General features: G+C 35.7%; 1 long non-coding RNA gene across 1 annotated transcript in view; it reads right to left on the bottom strand.

Annotated features, from left to right (window-relative positions):
• Positions 1 to 1,694: 1,694 nt before the first annotated feature.
• Positions 1,695 to 20,232, bottom strand: part of LOC132424899 (uncharacterized) — a 42,135-nt gene continuing 23,597 nt past the window's right edge. The window contains exon 3 of the long non-coding RNA XR_009519302.1: positions 1,695 to 1,811. This is a non-coding gene — a long non-coding RNA (uncharacterized lncRNA). The remainder of the gene's footprint in view (positions 1,812 to 20,232) is intronic.

The following is a 20,232-nucleotide window of genomic DNA, read 5'->3' as shown; positions in this document are numbered from 1 at the left end:
AGGGCTATAAATCTCTTCCTCTGCAGGATGTTTGAGAAAAATATATAAGATAATTTATTAAGATTTCTTCCTACAGTTTCTGGTACAGATTAAAAATATGACAGCTATAATTATTTTCTACCACATGTTAATTTTATATACTGCTATAATTTTTATTAAAAAGTACAATTTAATACGAATTATAAACATATCACATTCTAAGTACAAAAATATGGAAAAAGTTTGACTATAAGAGATGGCAGTTTCCCTCAGTCATTTGCCATTGTCACTGTAGTGAAAAACAGAACGAGTATTTTCTATCAGAAGAGTTGTATTCTTGATTTTTTTCAGGGCTGCAACATCTAGACATTTTGCACAAGAAAGGCTGATACTATTTTTATGGAGGAAAAAACCTTATACTTCATAAACCATGTTCTGAAGTAGAGAGCTATGTTCTTTTTCTCCTCGAAACAATACACTTTGCCTACTGTTAAAAGTGCTTTTGGGGCTTCCCTGGTGGCGCAGTGGTTGAGGGTCTGCCTGCCGATGCAGGGGACACGGGTTCGTGCCCCGGTCCAGGAGGAACCCACATGCAACGGAGCGGCTTGGCCCGTGAGCCATGGCTGCTGAGCCTGCGCGTCCGGAGCCTGTGCTCCGCAACGGGAGCGGCCACAACAGTGAGAGGCCCGCGTAGCAAAAAAAAAAAAAAAAAAATGCTTTTGAAAACCAGATTTGCACAACACACCTGAGAATTTTTAAAATATATTCTACAGGGTAATAAAATATGTGACTTCTGTTTATTGTGGAGTTCCTTAAACACAGACATATTTCGGCAAGTAGAGGATTGTAGTTTGAAACTGAGCCATCAATTGATTAATAATTTTGGTACCACAAAAGATTATGTGCAGATAATAATGTAAGACATTGTATTTAAAATATTTTATTTAAACAAATGTAAGGAGCATCTATAGAATATATGCATGTCCCACTAATTCACTTAGTTTTTAAAAGAGATGTTCTTAGAAACTTGCTTTTTTCACTAAGGAATTCTCTTATATGGCTCTTTTTTACAGGAATCCTTGAAATTAACGTACTTCAATCCCTCAATTTACGTAATTGAAGAGGAATTTTGACACATCAAATGCATTTTAAAATGAATCTCTGCCACACAGAACAGCTTCCGTGCTAAGAATTTACTGTCAGCTATAGTAAAAGATATTATTTTTGAAATTTTATGATCAGAGATTTCTGGTTCAAAATGACAGCTGGTTTGCAGGCCCCAAGGGAGCCTTCCACAACTATTCATTAAATACTGATGGAGATACAGTGAAATATTTTTAAAACCCTTAGCAGCCTTCTATAGTAATTCTGACAGATAACCTAATATTGGTGTCTTGTATGAATTGACACTAATATGAGATAGTTAGAGTTAGATGGAGGAAAAGCAGAAAGACATAGAGCCAGGCTTTAACGCATAGATTAAATCCCTAATCTTCTAAAAGCCTATTTTAGAAGCGTTAAGCTGTTCCATAATTCTACCACCACTGATCAACTAACTGAGACACAGACTCTCTGACAAGAGGAGACCCTCTCTGAAACACTGGTTTGGAGCTGTTCCCTGAGACGGAGATTTCAAATCACTGCTAATAACTGGAAGAACACAGGAAAAAACAGGTGACGGCAAAGTGCATTGTGAGGAGAGTGGTACCTCGCACAGGTAAATTGCTGTTAAGTAAGGGCAAAGAAAACATTACCTGGTCGCAGTGCTGGCTGACGAGTGCAGTCCTCAGTGTACAACATTGGCTCAGTTCTTTGGCTTGATACCAGAAAACCTGGAAACAATGTTGGGAAAAACACTTAATCAAAGTAGAGCAGGGCCAGAAGATGAAGAATTGCCAGAAATAGGGAATTGGACTAGGAACTGCACACCAACCTTCCCTTCTGTTACAGATTTGAAAATAGAATCTGGAAATGGTGCCAGTTAACAGGAAGTGAAATTCAAGGTCAATTCCTTCATCTTACCTATTAAGACAAGAGCTGTATAGACCTTCCCATATAGCGGATGAATGTGAAGAAAAGCAACAACATGGATATTATGAAAAAAATACTGTGAAGCAAGGGAAACTGAGAAATGGCATAATAACAAATAAACTTACTGCTGGTTCTAGATAAAAATACTGAAAATGTACACAGATGTGACTAGAATCAAAAAGGTAAATGCATGCCTCATAATTTATTAATCTCTGTGTATAAAAGGATATTCAATAGAATATTTAAAGAGATAACAAGAAATTTAAAGAATCAGAAATGCAAATTTCAACAAATATGAGTGATGAACTCACTGATAATCACATTAATAAAAACTATAATAGTAACAAGAAACTATTTTTCCTATTATTTTGAGAAAAAATGTTTTTAAAAGGTAATATCCACTGTTGATGAAACATGGAAAATTAGATAATTTCATGCATTGTAGTGTGACAGCTAAATTCTACAATCATCTTTATTTGGCTGCATGCAAATTTCAAATGTACAAACACTTAAACATGAAACCTTAGTTCTCAAAACCTTTCCAATATTAATACCTGCTAGAAATGTGTAATCAGAACTGGCCAACAGAACTTTCAGTTGGTGGAAATGTTCTATGTCTTGTCTGTCTGATATCATGGCCTCTAGCAAGATGTGAGCTAGAGCACTTGAAACTTAGCTACTGTGCTGAGAACCTGAACTCTTAGTTTTATTTTATAAGAAACATATTTCAATTTAAAAGGCTACATATGCCAGTGGCTACCATATTTGACAGGGCAGATATAAAATACTGTATGAAGCTTGAGAATATTTATTGAAACATTTTTGCAATGACAAAATAACTGAAACAACCTAAACATTCACAAATATGACATGTTAGTACATATACAAGCAAATTAATGAGGTTGATCTTTATAGATCCACATTAAATAGGAGTCCCAGGGACTTCCCTGGTGGCGCAGTGGTTAAGAATCCACCTGCCAATGCAGGGGACACAGGATAGATCCCTGGTCCGAGAAGATCCCACATGCCACAGAGCAACTTAGCCCATGCGCCACAGCTACTGAAGCCCACGCCTAGAGCCCATGCTCTGCAACAAGAGAAGCCACTACAATGAGAACCCTGCACACTGCAACGAACAGTAGCCGCTGCTCTTTGCAACTGGAGAAAGCCTGTGCACAGCAATGAAGACCCAACACAGCCAAAAATAAAACAAACAAATAAATTTATTAAAAAAAAATAGGAGTCTCAAATATAATAAAATTTAAAAAAAATAGTAACATAAAAACACAGTAAGTGGGCTGCCCTGCTAGCGCAGAGGTTAAGAAACCACCTGCCAATGCAGAGGACACAGGTTCAAGCTCTGGTCCAGGAAAATCCCACATGCTGTGGAGCAACTAAGCCCGTGCGCCACAGCTGCTGAGCTTGTGCTCTAGAGCCTGCGAGCCACAACTACTGAAGCCTGTGCGTCTAGAGCCTGTGCTGCACAACAAGAGAAGCCATCTCAATGAGAAACCCATGCACTGCAACAAAGAGTCGCCCCTGCTCTCTACAGCTAGAGAAAGCCCGAACGCAGCAAGAAAGACCCAATGCAGCCCAAAATAAATAAATTAATTAATTTTAAAAAAACCAACAGTAAGCACTACAAAATATCAGCTATTATTATATCAGAAATTGTACAAATTTAGGTATCTAATTTATTTATACATATATGTATATATATGCAAAATAAGCACCAAATAATATTCTTAATTTCTGGATATGTGATTTAAGGAAGAAAAAGTGCTATTCAATTTTTTATTTATTCAATTATGTCTCAACTGATTTTTTACTTTTAATTAATTGAATTTTATATAGTTTCTAACACATAGCAATTATGTTCTTATAAACTATTGGATTTATGAGTAAGGCCCAAAATTAAATAATTTAAATATTTAATTTTATTTAACAAGACAGAAGATGAAGAATACAACAAGATGAAAGAAAGCAGATCAAATTAATACAGATGAAAGTGGAAATTAATGGCAAAAAAATGAAGCTATCAAAAAATACAAAACAATGGGTGGATCTTTTAAATCAACTACAAAACAGGTAAACAACATCAAGGAAAAGAGAGAAATGAAAAGTAAACAATAATATAAATGAATTAGAGAAAAATTACAGTATGGAGAACTTTGAATGAAACTGAATACAGAAAATATTAATGAAATGATTACAACACTAACTGAAATCTCAAAATTGTCAGGCAGTATACAAAGGTGTAAACAACATGCTGAGGAACGGAATTGGAATTATGACTGAAATCTCCCCAAATCAAAAAACTCTGGGGTTTCTGCTTACTCTTTTGAACTAGGACCAGAGTAGTCACAGACTGCATTTCCTGACAAAAGGGAAAAAAATAAATGTATCGAACTGGATGCCTTTATACTGGCCTAGAGAATTTCTTTATAATTTTAACTGGTTTGGTTAGAGGGAATTCAGTTCTCAAATATAAAATTACCCCTGGCTACCTCTAAGGGTACAGAAGCACAGAAAGTGATAGTAATATGTAAAAACCTGATAAATATCTATAGAGATCTAGGACAACCAAGTTCTTTGAAAAGCCAATTATGAAGCAGTTAATGAACCAATCAGCCAGACAAATTTTTCCTCTTTTAGCTAATCGGGAAAAAAAGTGGTCTATATTGCAAGGATTGTTAAAGCATTCTCTTAATTTAAATGATAGGTCGTGCTATTAATTTTAAAGATTTTTTTTCTGACAGGATAAATTTATGCATGGCACAGAGTAAAGAGCAGACTGTAGGTTTAACCTGCTGACCCAAGGAAATAGTCACCCAAGTCCAGGAAGCACAGAGAGTCCCAAGCAGGATAAAACCCAAGGAGAAACACACAAGACACAAAGCAATCAAATTGACAAAAATTAAAGACAAAGAAAAATTATTGAAAGCAAAAGGGGAAAAACAACAAGTAACTTACAAGGGAACTGCCACAGGGTTAACAGCTGATTTCTCAGCAGAAACTCTACAAGCCAGAAGGGAGTGGCACGATATTTTAAAGTGATGGAAGAACCTACAACAAAGATACTCTGCCTGGCAAGGATCTCATTCAGATTTGACAGAGAAATCAAAAGCTCTACAGACAAGCAAAAGCTAAGAGAATTCACCACCACCAAACCAGCTCTACAACAAATGCTAAAGGAACTTCTCTAAGTGGGAAACACAAGAAGAAAAAGACTACAATAACAAACCCAAAATAATCAAGAAAATGGTCATAGGAGCATACATATCGATAATTACCTTAAATGTGAATGGATTAAATGCTCCAACCAAAAGACACAGCCTTGCTGAATGGATACAAAAACAAAACCCATCTATATGCTGTCTACAAGAGACCCACTTCAGACCTAGGAAAGTGAAGGGATGGAAAAAGATAATGCATGCAAATGGAAATCAAAAGAAAGCTGGAGTAGCAATACTCATATCAGATAAAATAGACTTTAAAACAAAGAATGTTAAAAGAAACAAGGAAGGACACTACATAATGATCAAGGGATCTATCCAAGAAGAAGATATAACAATTATAAATATATATGCAAGTTCGGTCCTGTGCCACCGTCCTGCGCCAGCCTTACAGTCTTCCTCCCTGCACAGCCTGTGAGCAACAGCCCTTCCCTTGCCCTTGACTGGGCCTCTGGAGTGAGGAGGTGCTGCACGAAAGGAAATCTGAGGCACAGAGAAGTTAACTGCCTGCCTGGTCCAAGACCACAGACTACCGTGTGGCTGACAGGGTCTTGGTGCTCTGACCGGGTGTCAGACCTGATCCTCTGAGGTGGGAGAGCCAAGTTCAGGACATTTGTCCACCAGAGACTTCCCAGCTCCATGTAATATCAAATGGCGAAAGCTCTCCCAGAGATCTCCATCTCAACACTAAGACCCAGCTCCATTCAATGACTAGCAAGCTACAGTGCTGGACACCCTATGCCAAACAACTAGCAAGACAGGAACTACAATTTTACCTTATGATTGGCAATGAGTAAGGACATACAAGCCAAAGTACCCAAAAGAGACTAAACCTTTGTAGCAGGCACACAATTTTGCTGTCCAGCATTCATCCCACATCTGCCAGCCTAACTGTACCTTGGGGATATCCCTTGGTATCTCTCCTCTCTTGTTTGAAACAAAGCTATTTCAGTGACATTCATTCCAATCTCAGAATCAGTGCCAAGGTCTCAATTAAACACTTGGCCTCAGGGACTGTTATATAACCCAATTCAGCCATGGCTAATTTTGAAGATGTTTAGTGGGAATCTGGGAGAGAAAATTCTTCACTCTCCTCACTGTGGTTTCAGGAGTGAAATATTCTCTTCCCACTGGACCTGAGCAAGAAAGTTTTAGCCCACAGAAGCTCTTAGCAGCTACCTGCTGAAGTAATCATGGTGAAAGGCAGAGAGGAAAACTGGAAAGAAACTATGCCTTTTATAAAATCTTCATCAGCCAGGTAACTTCTTACCTGACTTAACTTTTGGTTTTCTATTTGTGTAAGCCAATCAATCACCGTTATGCTTTAAGCTGGTTAACTTGGGTTTTTGTAAGTATATTTGCAAACCTGTAGTAACTTGCAAATAAAATAATTCTGAATGACACACATTTTCTGTTTCTTTGATCTATACATATATATCTTTCTTTAAATAGCAGATACAGGCCTTTAATTTAGTTATTAGCAAGCAAAAGCAATGATTTAAGAATGAACAGAACAAGTGTAAACTCCTTAGTAACGGTTTTCATTTGCTGCACATCACTTAAAAGTCTTTTATTGTGTAAGTTTTTCCCACTTTATTAACTTTAACTTAATTTATTAATGACGTGTTAACAGTGGTTATTACTTCAACAATTTTCTTTAATGGTTAAAATGGTAAATTTTACGTTTTGTCACACAAAACGTACGTTTTGTCACACAAAAAAATTTTCAAAATAAAAATTTTCCTAAAGAGTTGATAACAGAAAAGTAGGGAGGGCTGAGCATCGGCCTTGGGGCCTTAAGGGTTGAAAAGAAACTTGCAGATGTCCCTGGGGTGTGGCGTCCCTGGTGGGTTTCCTCTTCTCTCCCCTAAACTCCGAGTCCAGACGTCCATCGCTTCCCACCACCCTCACTGTTCTGCACACTGACCTCAGCTGGACCACCAGATGGGACCCCTGCTGGCCTGGGGCCTGCGAGTGATGGGGGCCGGGGTGCCTGCAGTCCCCCAGTAGCGGCGGTCCCCAGCCCCAAGAAGGATGTGACCCTTTCACAAGCAACTAGCTGGGTCCGCATGGACTCTCCAGCTGCTCCATCTCCACAGTGGCGGGAACGTGGGAAGCTGAGAGTCCACGTGCATCCTCCAACGTCACAGATCACGCCCCTCGACGTCACAGGTCACATCCTCTGCTGCCCCAGGCCACGTCATGACCTCTGACTTCGCAGGGCACGCTCACTGGCGGCATTATGTCCTTACGGACCCCTGTAGGCAGGCATCCGCGTTTCCCCGCCGTGTCGTGCTTAAGGTCATGGAGTGTGGTGCTTCCGCGAGGAAGCTGGTCCTGATGCCGTCGGGTTCCCTGTGCAGGTGCCTGGTGGGGGCTGAGAGGACCTTTTCCACCATCCTGCATTCAACTCGGGCAGCAGCTCCCTGGAGGGAGACACACCCACGGGTGAGTCCCAGTGACCCCTGCGTCACGCGTAGATTGTCCTTGGAAATGGACTCTGAACACAGCTCAGATCCCAGATGTGCTGGACCAATGTCTGTTATTTGCTCTGGATCCCGTGATTGGGACGAGGTTCCCTGGCCTCCCATCTCTGGGAGGCTGACCCTGGACCACACTTGGTCCTGCCATCGTTCTGAGCAGGCAGCTGCTGTGGGGGATAATCAGGAGGGGGCAAGCTGGGAAAACAAATGGTCTGACGCCAGAGTGACCGTGTTTCTCCCTTTTTCCTGCTCACCTGGGGAAGGTGTGTCTCCTGGAACCTGAATGCAGGCAGGTGAGTTTCCTGTGCTCTCCTCTGCCTAGTGGCTGGGTTGGGTGACACCGGCCATAAATTCACATTTCTCATTGAGACCCACTGTGTCTGTTTCAAACAGTAGCCTCAGAAAAACACAAAAGGCATACAACAACTAGTGGATACATTTCACATTTCAACAAATATCTCTGAGTGCTGTTTGTGTCAGGCCTTGTTCTTAGCCCCAGGGATACAGTAGTGAACAAGGATGAAACCCCGTCCTTGTCAGCATGAGTGTGTGGAAGAGGGGAGACAAACAAAAACGCATCAACAATTACCTAAATAGACATTTCTACAAAGAAGACATACAGATGCTCAACATCACTAATCATTAGAGAAATGCAAATCAAAACTACAGTGAGGTATCACCTCACTCTGGTCAAAATGGGCATCATCAGAAAATCTACAAACAACAAATGCTGGAGAGGGTGTGGAGAATAGGGATACAGCCACTATGGAGAACAGTATGGAGGTTCCTTAAAAAACTAACAATAGAATTACCATATGACCCAGCAATCCCACTACTGGGCATATACCCAGAGAAAACCATAATTCAGAAAGACACATGTGCCCCAATGTTCACTGCAGCACTATTTACAATAGCCAGGACATGGACGCAACCTAAATGTCCATCAACAGAGGAATGGATAAAGAAGATGTGGCACATATCTACAATGGAATATTACTCAGCCATAAAAAAGAATGAAACTGGGTCATTTGTAGAGATGTGGATGGACCTAGAGACTGTCATACAGAGTGATGTTAAGTCAGAAAGAGAAAAACAAATATTGTATATTAATGCATATATGTGGAATCTAGAAAAATGGTATAGATGGTCTTATTGGCAAAGCAGAAATAGAGACGCAGACGTAGAGAACAAACGTATGGACACCAGGGCAAGGGGATGAATTGGGAGATGGGTATTAACATATATACACTATTGATACTATGTATAAAATAGACAACTAATGAGAACCTACCGTATAGCACAGGGAACTATACTCAAAGCTCTGCGGTGACCTAAATGGGAAGCAAATCCAAAAAAGAGGGGACATATGTGTATGTATAGCTGATTCACTTTGCTATACAGTAGAAACTAACACAACATTGTAAAGGAACTATACTCCAATAAAAATTTTTTTAAAAAGTGCTGTGTCACAGATGGTGATGCATGCTATAAAAACAATGTAGGGAAGGCAGAAGGGAGAACTGGCAGTAAGGAGGATTGATTTTAATTAGTGTGATCCAAAAGGCCATACTAGTTAAATAGTGTGCTAGTAAAACACATGTCGTGTACTGCCCATATCCCTGAATTCTCAGATTTTTTTTTTCTGAAGTAATGCTGTTATCTTGCTAAGAAGGGTATTATATGTAACACTATTGGTTTTTCTATTTACTTGATGTTACAAAATGTGCTGTGTATCAACAAGAAATAAATTATATATGTATTACTCCAAAGAACATTGATAATTTATGAATTTCTATTAATCCCATTTTACTCTATTTTATTGTACTTGAGAGCTGTGACCTATCTAGAGATTTCAGATAAATTAAGCTAATTAAAGCATGGAAATAGAAGGGGGAAAATGGCATACATGTAAATTGCTTAATGCAAATTTAAATTAATGAGTAAAGCAAATTTAGAAGTGCCCTGTTTTTATACAATTAATACACTGTTGTCTCTTTGCCAGTACAGTCAAGTCACAATTATCATATCCATAAAAAGTGTTTTTTGAAATTTGACTTTTATACATTTTAATATTTAGAGGTTCAGGATAATTTTAATAGAAATAATTTCTTTCCAATTTTTCTGATGGACTGGTAGTTTATCTTAGGGTTATACATTATAAAACTTATTTTGTTAAATATCAATGTTTATTTTTAGTGATATCACTTTGTAGTTTTGGTATTTTTGTCTGTAGCACACACACAGACACACATATGCTTAAGATATTAATTTTATTATATAAACACATAATTAGTAAAGTAGGGAAATGCAAAAAGAAAGGTGTGGAATAAAATAAACAAATTAATGTTGATTAAAAAGCATATGGAGGAAAATGAAGATAACAATGGCAAGCTAAGAATTAAAGATATATTTAGATGTTTCCTTGGATACTTAAGTGTATCCAAGGAAACACACATACATATGTGCATACATACATACACACACACAAACATGTACATGTACATCATTTAAATACATTGTCATAGTCTGTGTTTCTATTAGTAGAGTTTCTTTTTTCTCTGGCTTTATTGAGGTAAAATTGACAAATAAAAATTTTATATATTTAAGGTGAATAACATGATATAATATGTATACATCGTGGAATAATTACCACAGTCAACATAGTTAACACATCTTTCACCTCACACAGTTACTATTCTTTGCGTGTGTGTGTGTGTGTGTATGTGTGTGTTTGTGTGTGGTGAGAATACTCAAGATCTACTCTCTCAGCAGATTTCAAGCATACAATATAGTATTATGAACTACTGTCACCATGCCGTACATTAAACCCCCTGAACTTATTCATCTGAGAGTTGGTACCCTTTGACCACCATTTCCACATTTCCTCCATCCACCAGTTTCTGGCAACCACAATTGTATGAGTTTAGCTTCTTTAGATTCCACACATAAGTGAGATCATACAATATTTGTCTTTCTCTGTCTTCCTTATTTCACTTAGCATAATGTCCTCCAGGTTCATCCACATTGTTGTAAATGGCAGAATATTTTTTTCATGGCTGAATAATATTCCATTGTATATATGTATACTACATTTTCTTTATCCATTCATCTGTTGTTGGACACTTAGGTCTTGCCCATATCTTGACTACTGTGATTAATACAGCAATGAATATGGGAGTATAGACATATCTTGGATACCTAGATTTCATTTCTTTTGGATATATACCCAGAAGTAGGATTGCTGGATCATATGGTCATTTTACTTTTACTTTTTAAGACATCTCCATACTGTATTCCGTAGTGGCTGTATCAATTTACATTCACATCAACAGAGTGCAGGGTTCCTTATCTCCATACCCTCATCTGCGCTTGTTATCTCTTGTCTTCCTGATAATAGCTATCATAACAGGTGTTAGGATTTTGCTTTGACTTGCATTTCCCTGATGATTAGTGATGGTGAGCACCTTTTCATATACCTCTTGGCCATTTTTATGGCTTTGGAAAAATGTCTAGTTGGGTCCTTTGCCCTTTAAAAATCGGATTATTTGTGGTTTTGCTATTGAGTTGTATGAGTTACTTATATATTTTACCTATTAACCTTTATCAGATATATGGTTTGCAAATGTTTTCTCCCAATACATATGTTGCTTTTTCATTTTTTGTTGATTGTTTCCTTTGCTGTACAGAAGCCTCTTAGTTTGATGTAGTATCATTTGTTTATTTTTGCTTTTGCTGCCTGTGTTTTTTTTGTTTTGTTTTGTTTTTTGCGGTACGCGGGCCTCTCACTCTTGTGGCCTCTTCCGTTGTGGAGCACAGGCTCCAGATGCGCAGGCTCAGCGGCCATGGCTCACGGGCCTAGCCGCTCCGCGGCATGTGGGATCTTCTCGGACCGGGGCACGAACCCGTGTCCCCTGCATCGGCAGGTGGACTCTCAACCACTGTGCCACCAGAGAAGCCCTGCTGCCTGTGTTTTTAATGTCATATCCAAAAATCATTACCAAGATCAAAATCAAGGAGCTTTTTCTCCATGTTTTCTTCTAAGAGTTTTATGATTTCAGATTTTACATTTAAGTCTTTAATCCATTTAGAGTTTAGTTTTGTGCATGTTGTAAGACAAGGGTCCAATTTCATTATTGTGTGTGAATATTCAGGTTTCCCAACACCATTTATTGAAGAGACCATCATTTTCTCCTTGTGTATTTCAAACTGGAAAGGAAGAAGTTAAATAGTCCCTGTTTGTAGATTATGTATATTGAAAACCCTAAAGACTAAACACACACACACACACACACACACACACACACACACACACACACACACACACACACACACTGTTAGAACTAAAAAATGAATTTGGTAAAGTTGCAGGATACAAAACTAACATACAAAAACATCAGCCACATTTCTACATACATACAATGAGCTATCAAAAAGAAATTAAGCAAACGATGTCATTTATAATAGCAGCAAAAAAGAATAAAATACTTAGGAATAAATTTAACTAAGGAGGTGAAATATCTATACACTGAAAGCTACAAGACTTTAATGAGAGAAACTGAACACACAAAAAAATGGAAAGATATCCCATGTTCATGGATTAGAAGAATTAACATTGTTAAAATGCCCATAGTACCCAAAGCAATGTACAGATTCAATGTAATCCTTATCAAAATTCAATGGCATTTCTCACAGAAATAGAAAAACAATCCTAAAGGTTTTATATAACCACAAAACCAAGCAATCTTGAGAAAGAAGAACAAAGCTGGAGACATCACACCTCCTGATTTCAAACTACATGTCCAGACTTTAGCTAAGCAACAACATGGTAGCTGCCTTGGCATCCATTTTGTTTGGCCAAGCAGCCTGCAGTGACCTTAAACTGGCACTAGCCCCCTTCTGCAAGCACATTACCTAGGTAGCAGCCTGCAGAGTCACAAGTAAATGTAAGTTCCTGATATGACATCCCAGCAGTCCTTCTGATCAACAATATCCCCTGCTTCTCAAAGCCTTCCCTTTATGTGCTCTTTAGATAAGACCCCCATTGGGCTTACCAAAACCCTGCTCTTTTGTTTGAATTGACCAATCTGGCCTTAGCAGGGGAACCCCGAAGCACTCCACTCATAGACACTAACCAAGTCACATGCCCCAGGTCTGCACTCTGCCTTGACCTCCCAGTGCAGCCCCTGGAGGTGAGTGAGGTACTTCTCTATTTCACTTCCTCCTGTGGTCTGTTGTTGAACCATGGCTCACCTTCTCTGAAACCCTGTGCTCCACTTAGTGTTAATTTGACAAATTTATAACACTCTCTTACAAAGCTACAGTAGTCGAAATACTATGGTACTGGTATAAAAACAGAAACCTAGACCAATGGAACAATAGAAAGCCCAGAAATAAACTCATGAATATGTGGTCAACTACTCTTTAACAAGGGTGCCAACAATATTAGTATTAGTAGAGTTTTTGAATTAAAGAAAATAAACTTAGGTAAACAATATTAGATCAAGAATTACTGAAATCTGAGACTTTGTTTCCATTAACTTTTAATCCATATTCTTATACCCCTGTGAGTTTTCATTACAAGCAAGGAAATTTATCACAAGCCTATGTGATTCCCATAATTTTTGTCATGAACTTTTAAAAAAATAACATGCTGTCAATCCATTTGTAAATCCAAACACCTTCAAAACTCCTTCCAAAATCATCAACCAAATTATACTTTTGAAATTGTACCTACACTTGCCTATCACTTCTTAACGAATCATGTAGTTGGTTATCAGGTTAGTATATTCTATATTTCACCCTGATTACAGTAATAGTTTTAAGTGCCAAGAATTCTCTGTAGTTTGGATTGCTTTAACTCATAGCTGTCTGTCAGTTAATTATGATTGTCTCATCACCATTTTAAGTTTTATAGTAATTTCTAATTAAAAATAGTTTTAATGTTTTTCTGTATTCCATAAATTGTCTGTTTCCTATAAATTAAGAACCAGATTAATCACTACAGATAACTGTGGTAGACTTTCTTTTGAAGGTAGGAAGGTCTTTCCCAGTTAGATTGTAGATTTATATCAAATTATTATTTTTATCAAATTATTTTTATCAATAAAATGAAGTATGTCTTCTCTCCTATGAAGAAGAACTCATATAAACCTGAAAATGATATGGTAGTATTTTGTTTCTACTTTGTAATTACTCTGCTTATATTATCCTAACCTTGTGTTATCTTTACTATTCCTATCCAGGAATGAAATATAATTTTAACATCAAAAGCTATACACCATTGTCTGAATTGTTTTTCCCATTATGACTAAAATATTTGAAGATATGAAAATGCTTTGGGGTCAAAATCCTAATAAAAGTCAAATAGTTTAGGTTTTTTCCTATACAATGCCAGTATACCTGAATGACAAATATAATATTTAGATAATTTAAATAATTTCAAAGTATCTACTCTTTTGTGACTCTCTACATATTTGCCTTTCTGAAAACAAAACATATGAATTAAACAGTTCATATTTTTGCTGCTTTTTGAAATACTGTGTTACCATTGCTCATCTGTAAAATAGTAATAATGATTTTGATCTTATTTGACCATAGTTAGTATTTCCTTTATTCAATTAAAATATTTTACTTAAAATATTTTTCTTGCTCTTAAGGCCCTATTTTTCATGCATTTTGGTTTTAAGTTACATTAACATAAGTTTACAGGCAGTTGGTAACATTGTAAATTGATTTTAAAAGGCAAAAGATGTTTCTTTTTGATTCATCAGTATTTAAATCCTGAAAAAATACTTATTATTTGGTAAATTAACTGGCATTGCTTACTTTGTAAAATTTACATTCCATTTTTTTCACACATTGAGGGAAATCACACTTGAACTTGATAAAATGACCTACTCATTGTAAACTTTACATTTAGCTATGAGATTCAAGTGCATTCAAACTTATACTACCTTGAGGCCTTAAGGAGAAAAAACATTTTGCTAAATATAAAGACATCAATTATCCCATGAATAATGTTTGATGTATATTTCAGTGATGGCCATATTTATTCTGTCTGCTTACTATCTGTAAGTTCTCATCCTTCATTGACAATCATTCATTAAATTACTTATATTCTGTTAAATATTTTGAACATGCTGAATGACTTAAAGGCCTACAGAGTATTGAAGTAAGGTAAAGAAACCCTAAATTCAGACAGAATTTTACTGACTTAAGCTAAAAGACTATACTTAAAAAGACATTTGACTTTTTACCAGTCTTTCAACATCTTCAAGAAGACTTTGCAAAATGGCTTTTGTACATTATGAAGTTGAATAGTACTTATTTTATTATAGGTCTCTACAGTCAAGGAGAGAGCCTTTTAATTTTCTTTGTTGACAGACCTGAAGCTAGAATTCAAATAAACGGAAAGGGCTTCTTCCTATGACTGTTAGAAAAAAAGAAAAACAAAAACTAAGTAACATAGAAATAGTGTATGTACTCTGGACACTGGGGTAAATGAGAAACAAAACCGGAAAGTCAATCACTATTTTTAAACATCTAGTCAAGGGGATAATGAGACTCACAAAGCACAGATTACTATCACAAACAGAGAGGAGCTCACTTAAGACATGGTTCTTCAGATGATGACAGGGTAAAAGAAATATCTACAAATCAATTTAAATTGTTTTTATTTTCTGATGATAGTTTGAGACAGAGCCCAGGCTACTTGCATGACACTTGTAAAGATGGCACAGTCAGTAAAACATTGATCTCTGGCTTCTCTACCTTCCTTTGGTTCAGTAATAGGCCAGGTTTACAAATCAGAGGGACTTTAGCTTATTCAGTTTTTAATAACTATGTATCATTATTCCAGTGTTAACAAAGAAAGGTATAATCCCTATGAAAGTAAGTTACTTTTAGGCCAACTGGTTTTAGTAGTGAGCTTGTGGTTTGAACCAAGGCTGTGTCACATCAAACCTCATGCTAACATCCTATCAGACCATAGCATCAATTTCCAGAATTCCAGGGTAGAAATGAGAATTTGGTCACTGCTAATCATACACTACATTAACATGAATCCTGTTTTGATGCACAAGAAAACCTCAAAGGGTTTTAGAACACTCATTCTTCTTTTTTATAAATTTATTTATTTTATTTAATTACCTGAAATTATATTACATACAGCACATACTGAAAACAGTACCCCCAAGGCATTGCTTGTATTTTAACTAAATGACCTTGGAATAAAAATAGTCACAAATCTACAGTAGACACTTGTCATTTCATGGTACATTAAGGAAGTTTCTGACAGAATTCTAATACCTTTGTTCATGTGAGACTGTGTTATGGAACATATATATCCCTTGATTTCCCAAAACGTCTAAAAGTATATTTTATATTAAAATCTTAAAACTTATACATATTTATGACAGCAATATAGGTAATTGCATACAAAATCAAAGGAAATTCTTTTTATTTCTCCTAGTCATAGCAGCCAGGAAAATATATACCTTTAATATATGAACATGTAAATATATCTCCTTCTAGTAATTATATTTATACCTATATTTATATTTATAGATATATATGCAAAATTAATTCTGGGACACATATCTCATTTATTACCAAGTTTATTTTACTTATTTTAATATATTTATCTTATTTAAATATTTTTCAAAACTATTTTATTATATATTCATATTTATCCTTATTTTGTGTTTGCTTATACAGTATCTAGTTAAATATACTTGTTTGTGGGATATTCAGGGGTTTTTTCTAATATTGCTACTATGAATTCTACATTGAACAATAAACTTGCATATAAATGAATTTTTTTAATCACAAAGAGAAGATAAATACAATCCTAAGGATTATTACTGATCCCAGAATTATTAAAGCAGAAAATTTTATCAAAAATAGGAAAATATATTTAAATAGTAAAGGATATGCATACAAGAGAGCATGATCAATATGCAAGCATAAATCTTAAATAACTGTTTGTCAGGTGAGTGCTGCATTTCAAATACTTTGCCAGGTGATTAAAATTTCACTTGGCAAGTTTCAAAAGCACCTAGTAGAAGATGCTAACGATGGAAACCAGACACACTTCACACTTTCTATCTGAATTTGTTAAAGTGCATTTCAGTGAAATGTAGAAATGAAGTAGAAATCTCACAGAGCTGCTTGCTATGCAGTGGATAAGTAAAAATATAAATGGCAGAACCTCAGGAGGTGCAATGCACTTCAAATTGAGTGCAGGGTCTGCATGTGTGGAAAATGGCCAGGTCTGACCCAGTATTTTTTAAAGCTTACCTTACATCCTATAAAAACTCAGAAATTTTATCATATGGAAAAAGAACTTCCTTTTTCTATAGCATTTCATTTAAAAACCTACCATCTCAGTTCCTCACTTAAGAACATTTGCAAAACTTATCTACTAGACCAGTAATATCTACAATATTTATAAGTAAATATTTGATTTTTGAAAAAAAAGACTTTAGTCCTCAAGAAGACATAGAAATGTTCTTACTTGTGTCCAACAGTTCCCTTTCATGGTCGTTCGTCCAAATATATGTTTTGATTTTATTTTATTTTTACATAATATGAATCATTGATGTCTAAGGAAAATATATTCGAATTAATTTGTGTATAAATTTTAGTACTGGGATTTTACATTTTAGTTATGATATTGTATGGTTTTCAGAAAAGCAATTATGTTTTATCTCATTATTTTCACACAACCCTGTGAAGTAAACAGTTATTATTATCCCCTTGGAATGGTTAAAATAATTGTAACCAAAAAAATTTTATGTGACTGAGTCAAAGTTAAACAACTTGTAAGCAGTGGATGGGAGACATAAAAGTGGTTTTCTGGGGAATTCCGTGGCAGTCTAGTGGTTAGGGACTTGGCATTTTCACTGCCCAGGGCCAAGGTTCAATCCCTGGTGGCCAAAAAAAAATTAAAAAATGGTTTTCTGGCCACTATTCTTATGCTATTTCTTGCAAACACTTGAGTCAAGAAAAACTAAGTTCTCTCAAAAAAAAAAAAAAAAAAAAAGTTAGAAGAATAAAGCCAAGGAAGATATGAATGGTTTTTTAAACTATCATTTTATATTCTCAGCACATTTTATATAAATGCCTAATAAGGCAAAAAGTCCAGAGGGTATAGCTTTAGTTAAATATTTTAGATGTTTGTATATTTAAAAAGCTGAGCATTAGAGAAATTAGGTGAGATAATTACCTTTATAATCAAGTACCTATATATGTGACATTGATTTGTGGCAATAAACTACATGTCAAAATTAATTTATACATTTAATTTAAATGTTTTGGATAGAACACAAGGCTCTCAAGAGATTTCATATAATTTAAAAAGTGTATAACTTGGTAATAAAATGGCATACTTAATATTTGTAAACTAATACAAAAAATTGATAAAGCCAGAAAATGGTAGATGATTGACACATGCATCACATAAGGGTTCTTTATAAATAAAACAATGTAAAATTGTTGAGAGTAGGGAAAAAAATGCTTGAGCATCAGTAGGCAAATCAGCTTGCACAGGGGATTGCTGTAAAGGGCTTGATGTCTCAGCATTTCTCCTCTTGGTGGAAAGAGACCTATTCTCGAATTAAAGCTCGCTAAACAGATAAAGGCTGAACTTTTCAACTGCAAAGTAGGTATAGGAATTGCTCCCTGCTTTTACTAAGAGAAGCAGTAAAATTTTACTACACACATCACCAATTGGGCTTTTCAGCATTAAATACCAGAGAGTCTATTGTGTGGCTGTGTGCAATATAAATGAGGGCTGGAGAGGGAAGCGGTAAACAGGCATCTCAAATTGTTCACAGGAAGATGTATAATCAAAAGTAGTAAAGCACCTGTTTTTCTTTGATGAGGTTTCTGACTTCTTGATATTTCAACTTTCACATGACAAAAGAACTCTATGTTAAAGGAGTGGAAAGAAAGGGTTGAATGAAAATTAGAAAAGTAAAAATTGGCGTTTGTACGGCTGGGCCAGACGTATAAAATCATTAGTTTTATCCCAGTGACAGAATTTTATGGAAAACAATAAAAACTACATAAAAGATTGCTGATAGAATCACTTTACTCTCTATTAGCATTAGTTTAGATGTGTATGAGAGTGAATATGCACCAGGGAGAAGAAAGTATGGAGAATTGTTTTTTTTTTTTTGACCATTAAGTTAATGGAGCTGATAAATGGAATCGTAACATTGACACTATGTGACAGTCTTGTTCGTTTAAAATCTGCTGTTTCATTCTAGTTAATTCAACCTTGAATTTCTAATGTGTGCAGCTATTACATTTAATAGTTGTGTTTGGTGATTTTATGAGATTCCAAAGAATAATAAAAGAAATGCCACTTCCGCCTGAGTAAAGAAAGTTAAAACACATTAGTGAAATTTCAAATCTGTATCTACATATAATCGTTAATTTGTTTAAAATAAAATCCATTTGATTTTTCATGCTGAAGATGAGAAAGAACAGTGCCATGTAGCCAGTGAAGGGGACTTATTTCTTCCTGTATTTAGAGAACCAAAGTAGAGAATGAAATCATTTTTTGTTTTCACATAATTGTTCTTTTCCTGGGAGGCCAAAACATATCCATGAGTATTTTCCTGGAGAGAGAAACTTGGTCCTTTTCTATAACTTTTCATATGTAAACCTAACATCCATTAAAAAAATAGTAACTAATACTTATGGCCTATATATATTTAAATGAAGAAAATTTAACCACATGATTTAGAAAGAGTACAAATAAAATTTTCTTTGTCAGTAGTCTTGGAAATGTGTTGTTTGACATGAAGGATAAGGACTGGAGTTCTCTTTGTTAGATCTACTTGAATTCCAGTCAAATTATTGAATTAGGCATGTATGTTTTTGAGAAATTTAAAATCTTTATCATACTTTTATATCTCCATACATTTTTGAAAATAAGATTGTAACTTTTAATAACATTAATAAAAATTTAGTGCCAGATATTTTTTACAGGGAAAATTAATTATAAATCCAGGGAAAAAATTTCATGGATTTTTATATTAGAAAAAGAACAACTCTGGCTTAAAAAAATGAGATATGTTCAAAAGAAAATGAGGAAGGAAGGAAGAGAAGGAGGGAGGGAGGGAGGGAGAAAAAGGAAGGAAGGAAGGGACAAATATATCAAAAGCTAACCTTGAAATTGTGCAATAGTAAGTATAGGTTACTCTTTTTTTAATTATAAATTTTAGAAGATTCAAGTTCTTAAAAATATAAAGCCGACTAAAAAAGTAAATACACAAACTCGGAACAGCTGTATCCAAAAACTGCATCTTCCATACCAAAAAAAACAATAGACCAAAGGATTACTTCTGTAAAATTATCGTGTTCGTAAATACTTGATTGGGGCGGGGGGCAAGGGGGCAAGGGAGGAGTTATTTCTAATTTACATCCACATCTAGAAGGGAATATTGAAACTCGATCCAACTGTTGTGACTGAAAGTAAATAGGCTACATAACAA

The sequence above is a fragment of the Delphinus delphis genome, chromosome 1, assembly GCF_949987515.2.
Source record: "Delphinus delphis chromosome 1, mDelDel1.2, whole genome shotgun sequence".
Lineage (NCBI taxonomy): Eukaryota > Metazoa > Chordata > Mammalia > Artiodactyla > Delphinidae > Delphinus > Delphinus delphis.
This window is presented reverse-complemented; position numbering and strand designations above follow the sequence as displayed.